Genomic DNA, 22,347 nt, shown 5'->3' with positions numbered 1-22,347 from the left:
ATCAATCTATATTCAGATCGCTGTGGAGGGCAAAATTTAAATTTCGTTGTGTGTATGATGCTAAGCTACCTAACTGAACAGAATTTCAAGAACAATCGAGACGTCACAATAAGACACAAGTTTATGGTAAGTGGCCATAGTCATATGGAAGTCGACACAATACACGGAGCTATCGAGAGAGCTAAGAAAAGCACCACAGTAGACATCGAAACCCCCAGGGACTGGGCAGTGTTTATTGCCCAAATCAAAAGGAAGGTGCCGCTTGTGGTGATAGAGCTAAATCAACAAAAGATCTTGTCGTTAAAAAGTCTCTCTAACAGGTACAAAAAACCTCGTTTAAATACCGCTGGCGAACCTCTGAAATTCAAAACCATAGCTATGTTCGAGTACTGCTCCAAATGCCCTGGAGTTGTATCCTATAAAACAGATTTGACATCGAATGATTACAAGCATTTTCGAATTTGCGATGACGGTGTAGTTAATGATGAACCGTTGCCGATTTTAGCCCCTTTGGAGACTGAGTCTATCCCGTTGCCGTACGAAAAGCTTATGGATTTAAAGAAGCTGATGCCATTTGTTAGTAACAAAACGTACTATGAAGCTATGTTGAAGACATTAGTTGTTCCAAAGCGTGGACGAAAGGCCAAAACCGATGCCCAAGATACAAATTTTGATGATGATCTCGATATCGAAAACGAAGATGATTGATATGTAAGTATAAGCTTCGGATACAAAGTTCTCAGTTTCACTCATTGCATGTTTTATTTCAGAAATTTGCTGCAGAAGAAAAGCACCAAGTTAAGCTATAAATGTCAACAAATAAACGACGCTAAAATATATGCTCATAGAGTTTACGCTGCTATTAAATGGTAACATAAATAGAAGAACGCAATGGAAAGAAATGGAGAGAAAAAAGAAAGAGAAATGAAATAAAACTGACTAAAACAAAATTATTTTTCGCTGATTGTCCGACTAGATATTAAAAAAATGTCACAGTTGCAAAGGCATGGGTTGCACAGTTGCAAAGGCATGCAAAATGGCCATTGGCAGAAGAATGTCTCAGTTATAACTGTGGAAGTGCTCATAGAACACCAAACTGAGAAGCAAGCTTTGTCCCAGTTGGGACCTGAGAGAGAGGAGACAGCTGGCTTCGATTGCGTGCTACTTAATGTCAAGGAGGACCTGTCACAAACTGTCACCGCGAACCCAACTAAAAATCGCACATTGATGGTGTTCACAAATTTCCAAAATTTCTTTTTAAAATACGGCTCCATTTTTTTGTAATTAAAAAAGATAAAATAATGATGGTCAGTTTTCCCAAACCAGCGCAACGAATCCATTAATTGTTCATGGTTTGTAGCAGCGAACTCAATATGAAAATCATTTTTGACCAATTTTATATTTTCAAACCAGTTGTACAAACAAGTAAGAAGAAGAAATGTAAACATCGTGGCTGTCAGTGAGCTGTCTCCTCTCTCTCAGGGTGGGACGTTATTCCAATAAAAAAACGAAGATGCTCAGTTAGAATAACAACTGACTATTTTGAGTCTTTCATTTCTTTACTTGTTTGGGCTTTGAGTATCTTCATGCCTGCCACTTTTGCAAATTGGTCATTACTAGAGTAAATTACCTTCCCATGGAAGCATATACAAACAGACCCATCATTTGGTATATGTTTAAATTATCGTCACAGAAGCATAATCGCCTAACACCAATCACGCTGTATTTCGTAAAGACAAGATGGCGTTAGAAGGCTAGCTTTAAACAGAAGCAAACACTATGCTATCACTGAGAGCGAACTTCTGACTATTTGGAATATACACTAAAAAGATAAACGATGGGAAGGAAGTAGAATCTGTTTGTCTGTGGTAGAAGTGTTCATAGTACATGCTAGTTGGCACGCTACGCCAAGAATAAGGAGGGGCTCAATTAATTAGGCCTGCAAGGGCATATACAGCCACAGCGTGGGTTCCAGTATGACCATGCTGGGGATGAAGGGTTCGATTCCCGGTAGGATCAGAAACTTTTTGTAACGGGAACTTTCTTGACTTCCTTGGACATGAAGTATGACTCAGAGAAATGAGGTATTGGTTGCAGTAAACTTATGCTGAAACTGTCCGACTTCCATTCACAGTATTGTTTAAGATCGTTCCGTTTCAGAAATTCTCTGAACTTAAGTAAGTATATAGATAATACAATTAAAAACAAGAGCATGTTTGATTAATTTTGTTGTATTTTGCTATGTAAAATCATTTTCTTGAGCAAACTTCGCTAAAAATGTAAGATAATACATCAGTTGTAGATACAGAATGTCAGCATTTAGGGTCAAAACTTTCATGTGTATATAGCTCAGTTGAAACGTTTTTAAGTTTCAATACCTTCGCATAACAATACGCGTATCCCACACATATTTTTGTAGGAGAATCTAACATTTCCGAAACATGTTACATGTAGCATAATGTAATTATGATGCAGTTATTGTTCGTTGAGCATAATTTCACATTTTGACATATGACACGTACATCGTTGAAGTCAATCCACAATCATCACACCATGGTACATTTTACAATCCTGAAAATAGTATAATATGGTGGAATCAAGCATTCGTTAATTGGATAAGCTATAGAAATCAATACTTACCGTTGAATTGCAAATAAACGTGATGAAAAACATCTCCGGCGTAATTCCATTACAATTCGTTTGAGAGGCAGAAGAACCTTGGCGGAACAACAAAACATAAACACAACATGACATAATTCCGCGGCGAATTTCCAGTGCTGCCATGTTATCGGGCGAATTCACTAGGCGTAATGACGCTTAACATATCAATAGGGTGTATTTCCTTTTTCATTTAATTCTAAGCTTAAATCAATACTTTTTCAAAATATTTCGTCGTAAAGTTTTGAATTACTTTCCTATCGTCATTTTAAAAATTCAAAAATATTAGTTAAGACGTTGCTCTTAAAATAGCATTTAAATTTGTATTCCGAATCTTTGTTGGTTGTTTTCTCAGTTCCGTGTTTTTGGAAGTACGCCCTTTTCACATGTTCGTCTAGATTTTATAAATGTTGAAATCGAGCGCTCAAAACCAAACCGTATCATTAGGGTAAAAACACTAGACTTCGCCCCCCCCCCTAAAATTCTGCTCTAATCTTCGCCACTCCATACATAAAAAATGGAATTTGTATGGAGGGGGCGAAGACTAGAGCAGTGGCGAAGTCTAGTGCTTTTACCCTATACTTTCCGCAGCAATCTTACAAACAAACATTAAATCCAGGCTGTGAAGAATTGTGATTAACTGGATGTAATGCATTTTGAAGTTAGTGAATTTCTTTCTTCGATACATCGATGTTAAAACCACCCGTGACGATGATAGGCATGCTAGTTTTCACGTACCGTAAAACGGGGTATCTCTGAAATTGCGGGTAACTTTGATAGTGCGACAGGCGTTGTGTAGTTTATCTTTTGAAACCCGATTTAATCCACCTATGGTGAACAGAACCCTTCTTATAATTATTAAAACTATTGTTGTATTATTTGTATTTAACATAATTATTTTGTGTAATTGACCAAAAGTTCTAGAAAATATTGTGGATTTGGCATCTAGTGAATTGGTTTCCAAAGTAGCACCATGAACCATGGACTAAACTACCATAAATAATGCCAAACACCTCCTAGAATCTTGTATGTAATATTTAAGAAATAGCCTACATATGCTGGAATATTGTATCTTTTGTTAACTGCCAAAAGATCCTGAATCGATTAACAAATGGGTAAGAAAATCAGCGAGATACACTTTGTCTAATATCTCTTAATCAGTCGAGTAAATTAGCTCCGAAGTACTTTGTATTCATGGTTATGGTGTAGAAAGGACAAAAATGATATATCTACTAAGTTAATCAGTTTTGGCATTAGCTAGTTATTTTGGCTGTCCGGTTCTTGCATTTCTCCCACAATATATAAATTTAAAGCATTAATTTAACATATTGTTAGCTTTCATAAAATTCCTGTTTATTTGTAATTTGTTATTTATAATTTTGTTGAAAATAATAACCTGCTAGTATACACTTTGTATGAGGTCAGCATTATTGATTGAAAAATAATTTCCCATAGACTGGTCAAAAACTAATGCAAGATAACAAGTAAATATAATAATAAAAACCCGATTTAATCCAGCTATGGTGAACAGAACCCTTCTTACACTTATTAAAATTATTGTTGTATTATTTGTATTTAACATTTTTATTTTGCGTAATTGACCAACTGTTCTAGAAAATATTGTGGATTTGGCATCTAGTGGATTGGTTTCCGAAATAGCATCATGGACCATGGACTAAACTACCAGAAATGCCAGACACTTCCTAGAATCTTGTATGGAATGTTTAAAAAATAGCTTACATATTCTGGAATATTGTATCTTTTATTAACTGCCAAAAGATCTTGAATCGATTAACAAATGGGTAAGAAAATCAGCGAGATAGGTACATTTTTTCTAATATCTCTTAATAAGTCATCGCCTCGGCTATATGGGCCCTGGATCACGCACTGTTTTCATTTCATTCCGCAGCTCCAATCCACTCGCGGCACAATCTTTCCACTATAACTCAGTCAATTTTGAACCAATTGACTTGAAATGTTGTACACGGGTAGATATTATACCTATCTCACCACACCATCAAATTTTCGTGATTTGTGCCAACGTAAGAACACTAACGACATTCACAATACGCGCGACGTGAGACGAAACATAACACTTATAGTTCTTACAACCGTCAAGATATTAAAATTTACCTTTCGTCGACCGGTTTCGGGCGCGATGTCGCCCATCAACAGGACAATGTCCGACTAACTAAAATTAAGTTATTTCTTAGGGGCGCGTGTTACCCTGACCTCCCGTACATGTTTGCCGCTATATCCCGTTGCTAAATCAAACCGTATACCGGGTCGAGGCCGCGTAATTTAAAATATCCTCCAAAACGCTCAAAGCTATTGCAGCAGGTACAGAGAGTGTACACCGAGTTTGTCGTTATTTTTCATTCGATGGAGATTTTTGACCTTTTCCGCTGTTGAATTAGGACTATGTTTTCGGAAGCGGATAGCTACCTGAAGCAACGGCAGTTGTTTTGGCGAACCTTTCTCGTGAATACTAAATACTTCGCAAGAAAGAAGCCTCTTTCCGGTGGTGCGGTATGTCATCGCAGTTTATAAAAAGGACGTCTTGGCTAGGGCGATCTAATTTGGCGTCAGAATCTTCGGAAATGTGTAATTCCAAGTCATGCATTTGCATATTTAACCAGATTATCCTATTTAGTATTCAGGACGCCATAATGAATAAACTTTGCCGTCTGTTTCTCAATTTTTAATTCACAGCGACATGGACTCAAGACACCGGAAGTATCCTTTAAAATTTGTAAAGTGGTTAACGCAATCCTGCCGTCAGTTACTGTATATACGCATAGAGCTGATGTTTTATTCAAGAGCCACTCACAGGTTCAGTCAACTGCTGAGCAGGAAATGTAGGAAACGACACGTTAGTAACGCGCCGCTGGTTTTCTTGATTTTTTGTTTCGGTTGTAGCTCGCTTTCATGCGTCACGCCTTGGATGATTTTGCGTGCGTATTTAAACTTTGTGTGCCTTCCATCCAATTATTCGAGCTAAAGCTTTTTATTATGTGCGAGGCAGTAGGGAGTGAACACCATGTCAGTTAACCGTTATGTGGCCGGCAAACTTTTTGCTTTTTTCTACTCCGTGTATTTTAAATGGGTGCTGGGTACCCGGGTACCCTGCCGGCCACATAAGGGTTAATAACCAGGGAGGATATATCTAAATTCTTGGATGGTAGCGTTTTAACTGCCCACATTTGTGTATGTTAAGCTGATATGAATCAAGCAAAACACATATAAATTTCACACAGTGAAATGATATTTATTCATACATTTATTTAGAATATATTCCCTGCAATTTCATTCACACATTGTTACAAGTTTTAAGCTGAACTAAAGGAGACATATCAGAGAATCCAAACAAAACATGGGAAAAACCGAATGGCCCAAGATTTAATGGGGGAGATTTCAAAGTAGTTTTACAGGACCCGCGAAGTTGTAAAAAGTACAGCACTACCAAAAAACTTCCCTCGTCGTAAACAACGCGAGCCCGGTGCAGTTTCAGCTGCTTGATGGGGCGCGTGCTGAAAGGTTAAGGGAAATCAGTAGGTTCCTGCTGAAAGTTTTTTTTTTGGAGTTTCGACGGATGCTTCGAACTGGTAGAAATATAATTTCTCAGAGATTGTGGTATAGCTATTAGATCTAAAGTTATGATTCCTGGAGTTGTTGAAAACAATCTGGACATGCTGGTAGAACCTCGGGTAGAACCAGCGAGTAACCTGCTGGTTAAAGGATTTAGAATCCCAAGAAAGAGCTGACTGTCACTGGAGCAGGAACAGGTGTTTGTGGGGATAAACCGATGATTCCTAGGAAGCTTAGGATGTCAATTTTAGAATCCGAAATAAAGCTGTCTATTTAGGGTAAGGGTTGAGAATGGTCTATAGTTGAGGATTCCGGGAGGCAGTTGAAAATTGAACATCGAGGCTAGGGTTTCGTGAGAAACCTAATCGTTTAAGTATTCTAATATTACTGGAAGAGAATATGAGGCAATTTCAGTTATATTAAAAAAAAATCTAGAAAATCCAGGAGAAACTGTGAAATATTCCTCGAATTAATGTCTCGGAGAATTCTTCAGTGTAACAAAGTGAGCTAAGCTCGGCAGAAACTTGCAAGGAATCATCGGAGGAAGTTTTGGAGAATTTAGAGTGTACTACGGAGGAATTTCAGAAGACAAAAAATGACGGAGCAAACTGTAGGAATGTAGAACAAATACCAAAAAGAACCTGTGGATGAATGCCAAAGAAAAAAAAAATGATTAATTCAAAGCATTAAGTGGAATTCTTAAAGTAACTCCGGTGAAATTTTTGTAGAATCTTTGGACACATTTCTTAAGAAATAAATGAGTAGTTTTCCTCGAAGTTTCCAATGAGTTTTTTTTTTGCAATTTCAATGTAACTCTTGGATGAAATTTGAATCAATTTTGGAAGGTTTTTTGCAATGTTGTGAAACTAATGGAGGAATTTCTGAAGGCATCTTTGGATAAAAAATCAGAACGAATTCTCGGAGAAATTCTTGGAGAAGTAATTCTATTGAAAATATTCGGAACAATTTTTCACCCGCAGTTTGTGACCAATCGATCAACTTTTCAGCGCAAACCGACATTTGGTTCCACAGATTTGTGCTCTTGAAAATTCGGGGTGTGGCTTTACTTGTCTTTATTTTAACGAATTGTTTTATAGGAATTCCCCCACAGATTCCAAAGTATGTTCCTTCATGAATTTTTCAACGAATTCCTTTAGGGATTCTTCCAAAGATTCGTCCAGGGATTCCTCCAAGGATTTCTCCAGGAATTTCTCCATGGATTTCTCCAGGAATTTCTTCAGTGATTCCTCCAGGGATTCCTCCAGCGATTCCTCCAGGGATTCTGTCAGGGATTCCTCCAGAGATTCCTCCAGGCATTTCTCGAGGGATGCTGCCAGGGATTCCTCCAGAGATTCCTCCAGGCATTTCTCCAGAGATTCCTCCAGGCATTACTCCAGGGATTCCTCCTGGGATTCCTCCAGGGATTCCTCCAGGGATTCCTTCAGGGATTCCTCCAGGGATTCCAACAAGGATTCCTTCAGGGATTCCTCCAGGGATTTATCTAGGGATTCATCTAGGGAATCCTCCAGGAATTCATCTAGGGATTCCTCCAGAGATTCATCTAGGGATTCCTCCAGAGATTCATCTAGGGATTCCTCCAAGTATTCCTCCAGGGATTCCTCCAGGGATTCCTCCAGATATTTCTCCAGGAATTCCTCCAGGAATTTCTCTCGGAATTCCTCCAGGAATTTCTCCTGGAATTCCTCCAGGGATTTCTCCAAAGATTCCTCCAGCGATTCCTCCAGCGATTCCTCCAGGGATTCCTCCAGGGATTCCTCCAGGGATTCCTCCAGGGATTCCTCCAGGGATTCCTCCAGGGATTCCTCCAGGGATTCCTCCAGGGATTCCTCCAGGGATTCCTCCAGGGATTCCTCCAGGGATTCCTCCAGGGATTCCTCCAGGGATTCCTCCGGGGATTCCTCCAGGGATTCCTCCTGGGATTCCTCCAGGGATTCCTCCAGGGTTTCCTCCAGGGATTCCTCCAGGGTTTCCTCCAGGGATTCCTCCAGGGATTCCTCCAGGGATTCCTCCAGGGATTCCTCCAGGGATTCCTCCAGGGATTCCTCCAGGGATTCCTCCAGGGATTCCTCCAGGGATTCCTCCAGGGATTCCTCCAGGGATTCCTCCAGGGATTCCTCCAGGGATTCCTCCAGGGATTCCTCCAGGGATTCCTCCAGGGATTCCTCCAGGGATTCCTCCAGGGATTCCTCCAGGGATTCCTCCAGGGATTCCTCCAGGGATTCCTCCAGGGATTCCTCCAGGGATTCCTCCAGGAATTCCTCCAGGGATTCCTCCAGGGATTCCTCCAGGGATTCCTCCAGGGATTCCTCCAGGGATTCCTCCAGATATTTCTCCAGGAATTCCTCCAGGAATTTCTCTCGGAATTCCTCCAGGAATTTCTCTCGGAATTCCTCCAGGAATTTCTCCTGGAATTCCTCCAGGGATTTCTCCAAAGATTCCTCCAGCGATTCCTCCAGCGATTCCTCCAGGGATTCCTCCAGGGATTCCTCCAGGGATTCCTCCAGGGATTCCTCCAGGGATTCCTCCAGGGATTCCTCCAGGGATTCCTCCAGGGATTCCTCCAGGGATTCCTCCAGGGATTCCTCCAGGGATTCCTCCAGGGATTCCTCCAGGGATTCCTCCAGGGATTCCTCCAGGGATTCCTCCAGGGATTCCTCCAGGGATTCCTCCAGGGATTCCTCCAGGGATTCCTCCAGGGATTCCTCCAGGGATTCCTCCAGGGATTCCTCCAGGGATTCCTCCAGGGATTCCTCCAGGGATTCCTCCAGGGATTCCTCCAGGGATTCCTCCAGGGATTCCTCCAGGGATTCCTCCAGGGATTCCTCCAGGGATTCCTCCAGGGATTCCTCCAGGGATTCCTCCAGGGATTCCTCCAGGGATTCCTCCAGGGATTCCTCCAGGGATTCCTCCAGGGATTCCTCCAGGGATTCCTCCAGGGATTCCTCCAGGGATTCCTCCAGGGATTCCTCCAGGGATTCCTCCAGGGATTCCTCCAGGGATTCCTCCAGGGATTCCTCCAGGGATTCCTCCAGGGATTCCTCCAGGGATTCCTCCAGGGATTCCTCCAGGGATTCCTCCAGGGATTCCTCCAGGGATTCCTCCAGGGATTCCTCCAGGGATTCCTCCAGGGATTCCTCCAGGGATTCCTCCAGGGATTCCTCCAGGGATTCCTCCAGGAATTCCTCCAGGGATTCCTCCAGGGATTCCTCCAGGGATTCCTCCAGGGATTCCTCCAGGGATTCCTCCAGGGATTCCTCCAGGGATTCCTCCAGGGATTCCTCCAGGGATTCCTCCAGGGATTCCTCCAGGGATTCCTCCAGGGATTCCTCCAGGGATTCCTCCAGGAATTCCAACAGGGATTCCTCCAGAGATTCCTCCATGGATTCATCAAGGGATTCCTCCAGGTTTTCCTCCAGGGATTCCTCCAGGGATTTTTCCAGGGATTGCTCCAGGGATTTTTCCATAGATTTCTCCAGGAATTCCTCCAGGATTTTCTCCTGGAATTCCTCCAGGGTTTCCTCCAAAGATTCCTCCAGCGATTCCTCCAGGGATTTCTCCAGAAATTCCTCCAGGGAATTCTCCAGGAATTCCTCCAGGGATTCTTTCAGGGGTTTTCTTCAGAGATTCCTCCAAGGGGTTTTCTTCAGTTATTTCCCAAGGGATTCATCCAGGGATTCTTTCAGGTATTCCTGCAGCGATTCCTCCAGCGATTCTTCCAGGGATTTTCTTCAGGGATAGAAAAAAAAATTGGCGCCCTCTAGAATTTTTCCTAGAGAGTCACCTAAAATTTAAAACTAAACACAATAATTCCATTATTGTTTAATGACACATTTGAACAAAACTTAAGTACACCCGGGATTACTTAACTTATATGTATACCTGTTGTACGTTTTGGATATTGGTAAGAATAATCAACATACTTCTCCATGGATTCCTACTGAAATAACTCTATCTATTCATACAGTGATTTCTCTGGGCTTCCTTTATGGATTCCTCCCGATATTTCTTCAATAAACTTCCCTTAAGATTCTCCAGGCAGTCCAGATGGGAATGCACATACTAGAAATTTGCGCAAAGATTAGTCCATCAATTTCTCCTAGCATTTCTTTGGAAATTCTTACTTAGATACTTCTCGGAATTCTTTTAGAGATAACTCTAAAAATGTCGATCAAGATTCCTTCAGGAATTATTGGGGGTATTGTTCGAGACAATCTTCCTGGGATCCTTTCAGAAGTTCCTCCGGTGATTCTTCCAGGAATTCCTTCAGAGATTTTATTCAAAACTCTTCCAGAAATTTCTAATGGAATTACTCCAGGAACTTGTATTGGCCTTCCTCCGGGAATTGTGGCTAGGATTCCTGAAGCAACTCCTGCTGCGATTCTTTCAGCAATTCCTCTTAGAACTCCTCCAAAAACTCTCACTGTGATTCCTTCAGGTATTCTACTAGTGAAGTTCTTCCGGGAATTCTTCTGGAAAATATCCCTGGGATTATTCTGAAAATTCCTTCGGCGATTCTTCCTGAGATTTCTTCAAGGATTTATCCAGGACTTCTTCCAGGAGTTCTTTCAGAAATGTTTCTCCAAAAACTTCGGTTGACCTTCCTCCAGCTGGGATTCTTCAAGCAAATTCCATTGGAACTCCTTCAGAAAAACTTCTAAGGATTTCTCCTAGCATACTTGCTTGCTGCAATACTTTCGGGAAATCTTCCTGAAATTTCGCCAGTAATCCCTCCTGCGATTCCATCAGGGATTCCTCCAGTGTACTTCTACCGATTATTTCAAAGAGAACAATAGGTATTCCTCCATATCACAGAGAACAGACATCCAGGCTAGAACAAATTTCATTCGGAAGGTTGTGTAAGGATTTGAATCTTTACTCGAGTAAGGTTGCAAACCAATACACGATGACAACACTAACGCCACCAAACACCATATTGCCACAGTCAGTGGTGAATTGAAACATTTCAAGTGGTGAATTAAATTATTATGGAAAATTAACCGATTGCAGCGCCACGGTATTGCCACTTGTGTTGCCGATTTCAAATGGCCGTTAAATTCCTTACACAGCTTCGGAACTGGACTTGGATGTCTGTTCTCTGTGTCCATATGTTAGAGGAACTTCTCTTCTGATTCTAGGATTTCTCTATAATACTTATCTATGATACCTCCCGGAATTCTGAGAATTTCTCTAGATATTCCAGCTGGATTTCCACAAGCAGTTCCTGTGGTTATTACAGTTATTCTTCCTCCAGAAATTCAAACTGTGGTACTTCAGAAATTATGCTACGGATTCTTCTAGAGCTTTCTCCTAGCTTTTTTCTGGGATCTTTCCAGGCAAACTTCCTGGAATTCTTTTGATTGTTCTACCACGGATTTCTCCAAGGACTCATCCAGTAATTCCTTCTGAGACTTTATCGAAGGATTTCTCCAGAATACCTCACACACCTCCTGTGATTTATTTATTTATTGATATAGGGGAACTTACGTATTTTCGGCAGTTTTGTTCTCTTCGTCAAGGGGTTTTTTTGGAACCTGTAGATCTCAGATTTGGCCTCAAATCCTTCCCAACCAAGCTGAGTTGTATGCCCAAATTTCAGGCAATTCGGCCTACAAAAACCCCCCATGACGAAGAGAACAAACCTGCCGATAATACCCATCGTCACCCTATTTGCAATGTAAGGCAACACCTTTTTGATTCTTCCAGCAATTCCTCCAGAAATTCTTACTATGAGACGTCCAGAAATTCTTCTAGTGATTCCTATACGAATTTATCCTAGCGTTGTGGCTGAAAGTCTGCAATACTTTCGGGAAATCTTCCTGAGATTCCTTCAGAAATTTCTCCTGCGATTCCTTCAGGGCCTTCGCTATAGATTCTTCCAGAATACCTGTACCGGTTCTTGCAGGAACTTCTTTAGGTATTCCAAGGATTTTTTCTTTTGATTCCTCCAGGCATTCCTGATGGGGTTTCTCTAGAAATTTCTGTATAGTTTTCTCCAGCAATTCCTCCTAGAATTTTGTTGCATCCCAAGTAACCACGGTGCTGAAGCCTTATTGCATGCAGATATACGGTGTATTTAGAGCAATCATTACTTTGCATGAACACTTAAGATTGATTTAAAGTGGAAATGGCAATTATGCGACTGATTCAAGATTATACCAGTATAATCGTAATTTGATTCTATAATTGCCCATTCCCAACAAACTTAAGTTTGCATGTAAAGTAATGATTGCTCTAAATACACCATAAATCAGCATGCAATAAGGCTTCAACACCGTGGTTACTTGGAATATATCGATTTCAAGGCAATTACCATATTGGTTCACCAGTCCTCCCAATTGCGAGGTGACGCAAAATCTTTTTTCATTATATAAATTATCATTTAAAATTTTCATGGTCGCAGCAATCTTCCAAATTGTGAGGTGACACATTTGTATGTATACTGTACGGTTGAATGTAAGCGATTGGATACCAAAGTGAATCCTTGTTCTATGCAACTATCAATCCCTCCCTACTAACAAAACTCTCCTTCCTGTGACAACTGTGGAGGGTCCAGTAGTACATACAACCTTTAGTAGCAACAGTTGTCGAACTAACATTCCTTCCCTTCCCCGGTAGACCGTAAGGACGTGGCCAGTGCCGTTATTGACCCAATAAAGTTTTAGCTCTCGAAACGTGTACATTGAGGATGGTGGCAAATCCCAAGCCCCAAGCCTATTGGTTCTCTGTACAATTTTGCTAGCTCACGGAGTAGCAACCACGAAGTGTACGGTCACCAATGCTCATGTTCATGCTCCAGATATTATATCCAAGGATTCTTTGATAAATTTCTCATGGGAACCTCCAGGAACTCCTCTCGGTCTTCCTCTTCAGCTGGATTTCTCAAGCTATTCCTGCTGTGGTTTTTCCAGCAATCCCTCCTAGGACTCCTCCAGAAATTCTTACTGTAATATCTCCCTCTTTCTTTAGAATCTCCGTTCCCTGGTTTGCCCCAGCTCTCCGCCCTGTACCACATGAGGCTTTCTTTGGTCTTCTCTGTAAAACCCCTTTAATGCCTTCTTTTCTCCATTCCATTAAACCTCAATGAGACTCTTTTTTCTGTCCTTTATCTCAATTCTCTTTCAGACCTGCTTTTGCCCTCTGTTTCCTCTATTTGATCTTTTCACTTAGCTTTCTTTTCGTTAAAACTCTCTCAAACCTACAAACTCTTCTTTTGCTAATACCAATTGCTTCTGAAACACTCCTTTGTTTTCTTGAATTCCTCTTGAAACTCTTGTTTTCCTCCTTTTCATAAACATCATCCACTTTGCTGCACCCATTTTAGCTAAGCCACCTCCTGAAACGTCATGGCTCCTAAAAATCTTTTCAGCTACCTTTGGGAACAACACATGTTCTTACAAACGTTGTCCTTATTCCCTCAATGCATAAAGTTCAACATATGCATCGTTTGATGCACCATGCTCAACCTAGGTATAAACAGCCTAGGCCAGTGAATTGTCACAAAAAAACACTAGACTAGGCAACACGATAATATGGCATAATTGTTCCCATATTATCGTATTACTCTCATTCACCGATGGCAAAAAATCCTGCCAACCGTCAGTAGCACAACAGACTGATATATCTTCATGATTACGAGTGTTGTTTGAGAAACTTCACCCCCTTCGAACGACGTACGACGACGCCTGAAGTAACGAGACAGCACCATTGACTCAACCAATTCGTAGCTGCTTTTCTCGGAATTAGTTTTTGCTTCACACCGCAAATGTGTGCTCATTAAAGTAATATTTTCAAGCAATGGCTTGTGGAACCCCGTTGGCTAAGCAACCAGAACCAGACTGGAGGGGAGAGGGCGACGGGGGTGGCAAACCGAGAACCGCAGGAAATCTCCGTCTTTAATTAATTACTTCAGTTTATCAAGCAGCTGTGGTAATTGACATAATTAATTTTATTTATTTTCTTGGATCTCTATTTGCCATTCCTCACGCTACTTACTGCTTCTATTGCCGGGTTCCCTCTGCTCTCATTGCGACAGCTAACGAAAGGACGGAATCCTACGCCCGGATGGTGGATTATACAAGTGCAAAATTTTTCAACGCTCTGGGTTTCATTTTTACTGAGATTGCACATCCCGACATCACGAGCTCAAGACAGGAAAGGATTTTTTATGCGTTTCGCTTCTAGGGTTTTTTTTTTCTGGTGGCCTTCGTGTTTTCCTCAATCAAGGCTCTAGGAAAACTGAATCCACAATTCAACTATAGCAGCATCAAATCCGTGATGACGTAATGATGCTGAATTACTTTATTCTTTTTGCCTTACCCATCAAGTCCTATACTGTGAGATTTCATTTTGTTTTTTTTGGATGTGCGTAGCAGTTTAAGCCTGTATCCGCAATAATCGGGACACAGAAGTACGGCAGTAACTCTGTACTGAATCGATAAAAATTGGCTTAAAAATAACTGAGAACTCTTCAATGTATGTTTATTATTTGTGCAAAATTTCATAAAAATCGATGCATTACTTTTGACTGTGGATTAGAAACAAACAGACGTGGTTTTCAGGATTTTGTACAATCATGACCAATTTTCATTCGCATAATAGGTGGTTCTTTTCCGCTACAATTCAAAGTTCTGTAAGGATAATTATGAAATTTCGTGAGCAGATATGATACTTATAGAGACACTTTCTTACAAAATTTCATCAGCTTTTATCAATCTGATTGAAAGTTACTGCTGTTGATAGGGGTTAGTGTTGGTGAACATGTTTTATGTTTTTCATGTGCGATGCCAACCCATTCACAACTTTTGAATTTCTGTGCCATTCTTCATAAAATTTTCACAGAAGGTAGTTGATTACACTGGTCGACAGTAGATCACGCACTTTGACCACTTGATCCATTTCCGAAGGATATTGGCCCGCTGATTCCGAATCTGACTTCGGAATTGCTGTAACACGTACAGTTTTTGTGAAAAATAGGGTTTTATTCACAAAATTTCATATATTTATAGAAAACAAAATGTCGTCTTAATATTTATAATTTTTTTATCTGCTCATCATAACCAGTATTTAAATTCAATAGATTTTGATTCACTGATTCAGAATCTGACCTATAAATTTTTGTAAAACGTATTTTTTTTTTTGAGAAAAATGGGGTTTTAATTACAAAATTTCATATTTTTATAGAAAATATACTATTGTCTTTTTAATTTCAAGTTTTTATCTCCTCATTTAGCCAATATTTATCTTTATTAGATTTTCATCCACCGATTTGGTAACTTACCTAAAAATCTCTGTAACACGTGCAATTTTTGAGAAAATTGGGGTTTTATTTACAAAATTTCATATTTCCAAAGAAAATAAAATATTGTCTTTATAATTTTAAAGTTTTTATCCACTCATCTTAATTCATATTTTATATTCAAAAGATTCTATTTCACTTATTCGTATTCTCACCTATGAATTTCTGTAACACGTAAAATTTATGAGAAACATATTTTATTCACAAAATTTCATATTTTCATGGAAAAACTATTGTCTTTATAATTTTATTTTTTTTTATCTGCTCATCTTAACAAATATTTATGTTTAATGGATTTACATATACTGATTCGAAATCTGACCCAAGAATTTCTGTAACATGTACAATTTTTAAGAAAAATAATTGTTGGCGTAAGTAAAAGGAAAACACAGTCTGGGTAGTTGCCAAACTGGGCAGCTTCAAAGTTGCAAATATATTTCGATTAATTCAATAGCATATACAAAAAAAATGATCTACTTACATTTCTGAGTAACAACCTAATTAACCTGCGCTACAATGGGGTTTTATTTTTTCTCAAAAAATTCATGGGTTATAGAAATTCTTAGGTCAGTTTCCGAATCATTGGATCAAAATCTATTAAATATTGGTTAAGATGAGGAGATAAAATTTTAAAGACAGTATTTTCTTTTCTCTAAAAATATGAAATTTTGTGTTTTTTCTTAAAAGCTGTACGTGTTACAGAAATTCTTAGGTCAGTATATGAAAATCTATTAAATACAAATATTGGTTAAGGACAAGGTATTTGGAGTACATAGCTCAAAATTTCTAGAGCACCGTTTTTTAGAACCGTTGAATGGATTTGGATGAAAATGCATCACGCTAATTGTTCAGTGGTTGTCAACAGCGTGATGCATTTTAATTCAAATCCGTTCAACGGTTCTAAAAAACCTGTTACCTGTTACGGAAATTCTTAGGCCACATTCTGAATCAGTAGATCAAAATCTTTTATATAAAAAAATTTGTTATGATGAGCAGGTGGAAAATTGAAAATTATAAAAACAATATTTTATTTTATATGAAAATATGAAATTTGTGAATAAAACCCTATTATTCTCAAAAATTGTACGTGTTGCAGAAATTCTTAGGTCAGATTCCGAATCAGTATATGAAAATCTATTAAAACAAATATTGGTTAAGATGAGCAGATAGAAAAAAAATAAAATTATAAAGACAGTAGTTTATTTTCTAAGAAAAAAATAAAATTATAGACAGTAGTTTATTTTATATGAAAATATGAAATTTTGTATTTAAAATTCTATTTTTCTCAAAAATTTTACGTGTTACAGAAATTTTTAGGTCAGATTGCAAATCATAATATGAAAATTTATTTTATATAAATATTGGAAAACATGGGCACATAAAATAATAAAATAATAAATAAAATAGTCTATTTTCTATGAAAATATGGAATTTGTGAATAAAACCCAATTTTTCTCAAAAAAAAATACGTGTTACTAAAATTATTAGGTCAGATTCTGACTCAATGGATCAAAATCTATTGAATATGAATATTGGTTATAATGAGCAGATGAAAAATTTGAAATTATAAAGACAATATTAAGTTTTCTATGAAAATATGAAATTTTATGAATAATACCCTACTTTCTTAAAAATTTTACGTGTAACTGAAACTCTTAGGCCAGTTTCTGAATCAGTGGATCAAAATCTATTGAATAAAAATATTGGTTATGATGAGCAGATGGAAAATTGAAAAATATAAAAACAATATTTTATTTTATGTGAAAAACTGAAATTTGTGAATAAAACCCTATATTTCTAAAAAAAAAATTACGTGTTACAGAAATTCATAGGTCAGATTCCGAATCAGTATATGAAAATCTATTAAAACAAATATTGGTTAAGATGAGCAGATAGAAAAAAATTAAAATTGTAAAGACAGTAGTGTATTTTCTATGAAAATATGAAATTTGTGTTTAAAACCCTATTTTCTCAAAAATTTTACGTGTTACAGAAGTTTTTAGGTCAGATTGCAAATCAGAATATGAAAATCTATTGGAATTGGTAAAGATGGGCAGATAAAAAAAAATAAAATTATAAATACAATAGTCTATTTTCTATGAAAATATGGAATTTGCCAATAAAACCTAATTTTTCTCAAAAAATTTACGTATTACTAAAATTATTAGGTCAGATTCAGACTCAGTGGATCAAAATCTATTAGATATAAATATTGGTTATAATGAGCAGATGAAAAACTTAAAATTTTAAAGACAATATTAAATTTTCTTTGAAAATATGAAAATTTGTGAATAAAACCCTATTTTTCTCAAAAACTGTACGTGTTACAGGAATTCTGAAGTCAGATTCGGATTCAGCGGGCCAAATTCCATTAGAAATGGAACAAATGGTCAAAGTGCGTGAAAAAAGTTTCAATTTTGTCGACTAGTGTTATGTGTGTATTATGCCTGCAAAATTTGATGATTTTTGGTATAGTACTTTCAACAATATAATCAAAACGATAAGGGGTGCTGACTAATTGTTGTCTGAGGGGCTAAAATCACGGTTAGCCCCATTATATGTTTTGACTATAAAATTGTTGATGGTGCATCATTTTTTTTTTTGAAATTTCGCCTATGCAAGTAAAGTAGATTGAGAAGTAAATGTACAAAATTTCAGTCATTTCCTTTATCAAATTCAAAAGTTACAGCGCTGACAAGCTAAACAAGGGCTGTACAAAATTCAATTGCGAGCGTTCTATTGTTTCATTGCTACAACAAAAAGTACTGCACCGACTCACATACAATTTTGCAGGTAAAATGAACACATCCTTAGATATTATCAGGCCAAATTTGAGCAACTTTAATTTATCTATAGCAGAGTTACAGCTACATTTCTGTGTCCCGATTATTGCGGATACAGGCTTTATAACCTACAGGTGAGCAACTTTGCTTAAAAATACTATGTGTGTGTACTCTACTGTAATTTTATTCATATACAATTTTGAACTAAGGGAATGACTCTTAATTAAGAATGCAGTGTGAGCATGAGCATAAGCATAGATGACCGTACAATTCGTAGTTGCTACTCCGTGATTGACCAGAACAATCGAAATTGCCCAAGGAACCAACAAACGGAGCATGGGATAAGCTACCACTCTCAATGTGCACAGTTCGAGAATTCCAAACTTTATTAGTCAATAACGGCACCGGCCACGTCCTTACGGTCATCGAGGAAGGGAAGGAATGTTGGTGTGACGTTCGTTGCTACTACCGTATGCGTGATAATGTTTGCACCATCGTACAAATAAGGTACCCATATCACCTGCAGACACAATGTCTTGGTTTTTATTGCATGCACGTAAGCTCTAACTCATATCACAGTAGGTTGCGGGTAAAAAAATCCGATTTCTTAAGTTTAAAATTTGCACCATGAGGGGGTGGCAGCGGTAGTAGGGACTTGTCCACGCGCATATGTTAAAAAAGACATTTCACGAGTATTCAGGAGAACCGTAAAACGGTCTTAGACCAAAAAAAAAATCAAGGGCAACTATTCCCGAAGATGTCCACTGGTCGTCCAAGGTTAACATGGATTAAGAAGGCTATCGCTACCATTAAAAAGAAAATTTGGGTGAATTATATGCGCTCAATGAGAAAAATGGCAAAGAAACGCAAAATCAGTCACTTAACGGCATGGCATATCGAAAAGGAAAATTACGGTGGCCTTTATGATCCTTCGACCATAGAAAAAAAAACTTACATCATTACCAATGGAATCCAGGAGCTACGAATAGCGCCATATAGGAAAGTCTTGAATTTGCCCGAACGCAACATCCGTTTTTTTTCGATTTTCGAAAAACTATCGATCCGTACCAAATTCCAGAATCAATAGTTATATTAAATGTTGTTTATGGGTCAATGTCTACACCATTAGGCAATGTCAAAATGAAAAAATAAACTCTAAAATTGTTAATCTTGACTTTGACACTGCCACGGACACTTTTCGACATTTGCGCGTGGACAAATCACGAGCTAGATTGCCACTTAGTCATTAAGCAAGTGTTAAACTAATGCCGTTTTTCTTTTTTAACCTGGGTTGGAACTGGATTGGCGGAAAATGTGTAAACAAACAACGTCAAACAAACTTTAGTACAAGCGAAACCAAAGTCGGGTTGGGGTTGAAACTGTGATCTGATCCAGTTCCAACCCAGGTTGGAACAGGATAATAAAGAAAAACGGCATAAGAAAATCAACACTTTTTATTCACAGCATACTATGATATGAGTTATAGCTTAAATGCCTGCAAATAAAACCAATACATTGTATTCACAAGTAAAACTGGAACGTTATCTAACGATGGTGCAAACATTATCACACATACGGTAGAGACCGAGATCACCTCATCTTCTCCACGACTGTCACGGGTAGAAGTTTTTGTTAGTGGGGAGGGGGAGAGTCACATGATTTGGATTCACTTTGGTAAGTGATGTGATTCATGCAACCTTTATTTAAATCAAATCATTTATTCACTTTGATTAAAATATTACAAATGTCGACAGATGACGTGACGAACTTTTCAATATTTGTTAGATAAATCTAATCCAATCTAATCTAAGCTAATCTAATCTAATCTAATCTAATCTAATCTAATCTAATACATACGCAGCCAGTACAAGAAAGCATCCTGGGAAATAATCAGGTTATATTACGCCCGATTATTTTTCTTGTCAATATTGAAGCTTGTGGCATATTGCGAATATGACACAAGCGTCAAAGCGGCCAGGCCTACTGCGCAGTATTTACCGCAAAAATGATTCTTGGAAATGCCTCGACTTCTACATTTTATTACATTTTGTGTCAAAACAATTCTAGAATCTACATGGGTGGAAGGATGCGTGGACGGACATACTGTACCAAACGCTCCATAATTTACGAAATTGAATATGGTTATAATATAATCATTATACCAAAGGTAATTAACATTTAAAATAAAATAAAATAATATATGTTGGAATGATCTCACCAATCTGTTGAGTAATGTTCGTTGTCCAATGGTATGCTTGACGAACTTCCAAGCAACGAAGAAGCAAAAACGTATGAGAATAGTAGTTTACGCAACAAGGTGCAGAATGAAGATTTTTACAGCATGAGTCGTACATTTACCCAACGAGGCTTGCCGAGTTGGATATTTACGACGAGTGCTGTAAAAATCAAGTTCTGCACCGAATTGCGTACAACGTTTTCTGTAATTTCATAAATTACCGCTTGAGGATAGTTTTTAACAAAACTTTAATCAAACTGCGCACTGATGTGTTTAGCTTATCCATGTTTAAGAAAGTCAGGTTATACTGTGCAGCTGTCACATTTTTTTGTCAAAACTGCGTCAGAAAGCATCGAGAAGTTAATCAAAACTGAAAACAGTGCTGTAGTGGTTCATTACGCAACGCAAATCAGTGTTGTAATGAACCATTACCGCACTGCTAATTTGGCGTGGGAAAGTAGGCATTTTCCTGTCAAATTTGCGTGAGGTAAAGCAGCCTATTACGATGAGAAATTGCAAAAAATCACTTTACAGAACCGATATTTTCGTAGTCATAAAGTAATTGGTAAAACGCTGAAACCTTCAAATGGTCGCCCGAAAATCTAAAATCCACTCCGATATGAAAACGTCACGCGAAGAGAAAAATGGACCGGACCACACGCCACCACCTTTTTCTGGTTTTCTTGAAATATGTAAATTTACAATCTTATTGAAACAATCTGGTTGAAACTGGCACTGAAACTAGTTGATGAGTGGGGTTTCTTGCCGGGTGGCATAGTACCGCCATCCGATTGACCAGCAGATGCGCGAGAAATCCTCTTTTGGGGGCTCTTTCAAAACACCCCTGAATCACTGAAACCGGTAATTTATAACACCGCTCGAATCGTTTTTCGCACTTGCCTAGATGGCTAGAATCTAGAATCACTCGCGAAATCACAATCCATGAGGCGTAATGCCGGTCAAACAACGATGTGCATGTTCAAATTGACGACGACGATGCGGCCGATCCGAATGAAAAAAGCGGCACTTCCACTTTGCCTCCAAAAACATACTTCCAGCAAAATCCATTCTAAATTAAGAATGCAGTGTTGGAAAAAACTTAAATTCTCAAATTTCATGGTTGGGTTTTTTCACTCGGAACTCTTGACTCGCCAAACTCCACCGAAAAGATCATGCATAAGTTGACTTGTGATTTCACTCATTGCTATATTTCTTTGGTGTTCTTATTGTTTACATCGAAGTTTTAGGGTTGTAGGATAGAACAAATGCAAATCTAGCGTACAATCACAATAGATTTCGTTCAAATTGATTTGGCCTCGTTTTACAAGCGAGCGAGATTTCAGCGCTTGACTCGTAAGAGATTTGGCATGAAAATCTCACGCGTGAGAAAATGATTCAGAATCACGCGCGAGTTTTCTCACGCAGGAGCGGTTCATGAGTGTGGATTGAGTGTGAATTTACCAACACTGATGGTCATCAGCTTAATGAGTTCAAAAATGCTGTAATTTTGTGTAATGAGTTGATCAATTACACAGCGCAACATTTTTTTGTCTCAAGAGCAAACTTTTGTGTCTCTGACAGATCTTGGGCCGCTGAATCCGAATCTGGGCTCAGATTTTCTCCAGCACGTCACACTTTCGAGCTATACCTCAAATTATAGGGCAAAATATGCGATTTTGGGCCTCAAAGTTAGTTTGGACGACCTGGTATTTCCTAATAATGTCAATATGCGGTTTCTAAGTTGCCAAGGGATTCACAGATTACAG

The 22,347-nt window shown here is 38.5% G+C and overlaps 1 protein-coding gene and 1 long non-coding RNA gene across 2 annotated transcripts in view; both read right to left on the bottom strand.

The window, feature by feature from the left end:
• LOC109422513 (limbic system-associated membrane protein) overlaps nucleotides 1–22,347 on the bottom strand; it is a 531,904-nt gene that overhangs the window by 410,208 nt on the left and 99,349 nt on the right. The window lies entirely within an intron of this gene.
• LOC134291459 (uncharacterized) lies at nucleotides 2,214–3,051 on the bottom strand. Its single transcript, XR_009999101.1, has 2 exons — nucleotides 2,641–3,051; nucleotides 2,214–2,571 (listed from the first exon to the last, which is right to left on the bottom strand). It is a non-coding gene; the product is annotated as an uncharacterized LOC134291459 (long non-coding RNA).

This window comes from Aedes albopictus, chromosome 3, assembly GCF_035046485.1.
Source record: "Aedes albopictus strain Foshan chromosome 3, AalbF5, whole genome shotgun sequence".
NCBI lineage: Eukaryota > Metazoa > Arthropoda > Insecta > Diptera > Culicidae > Aedes > Aedes albopictus.
This window is presented reverse-complemented; position numbering and strand designations above follow the sequence as displayed.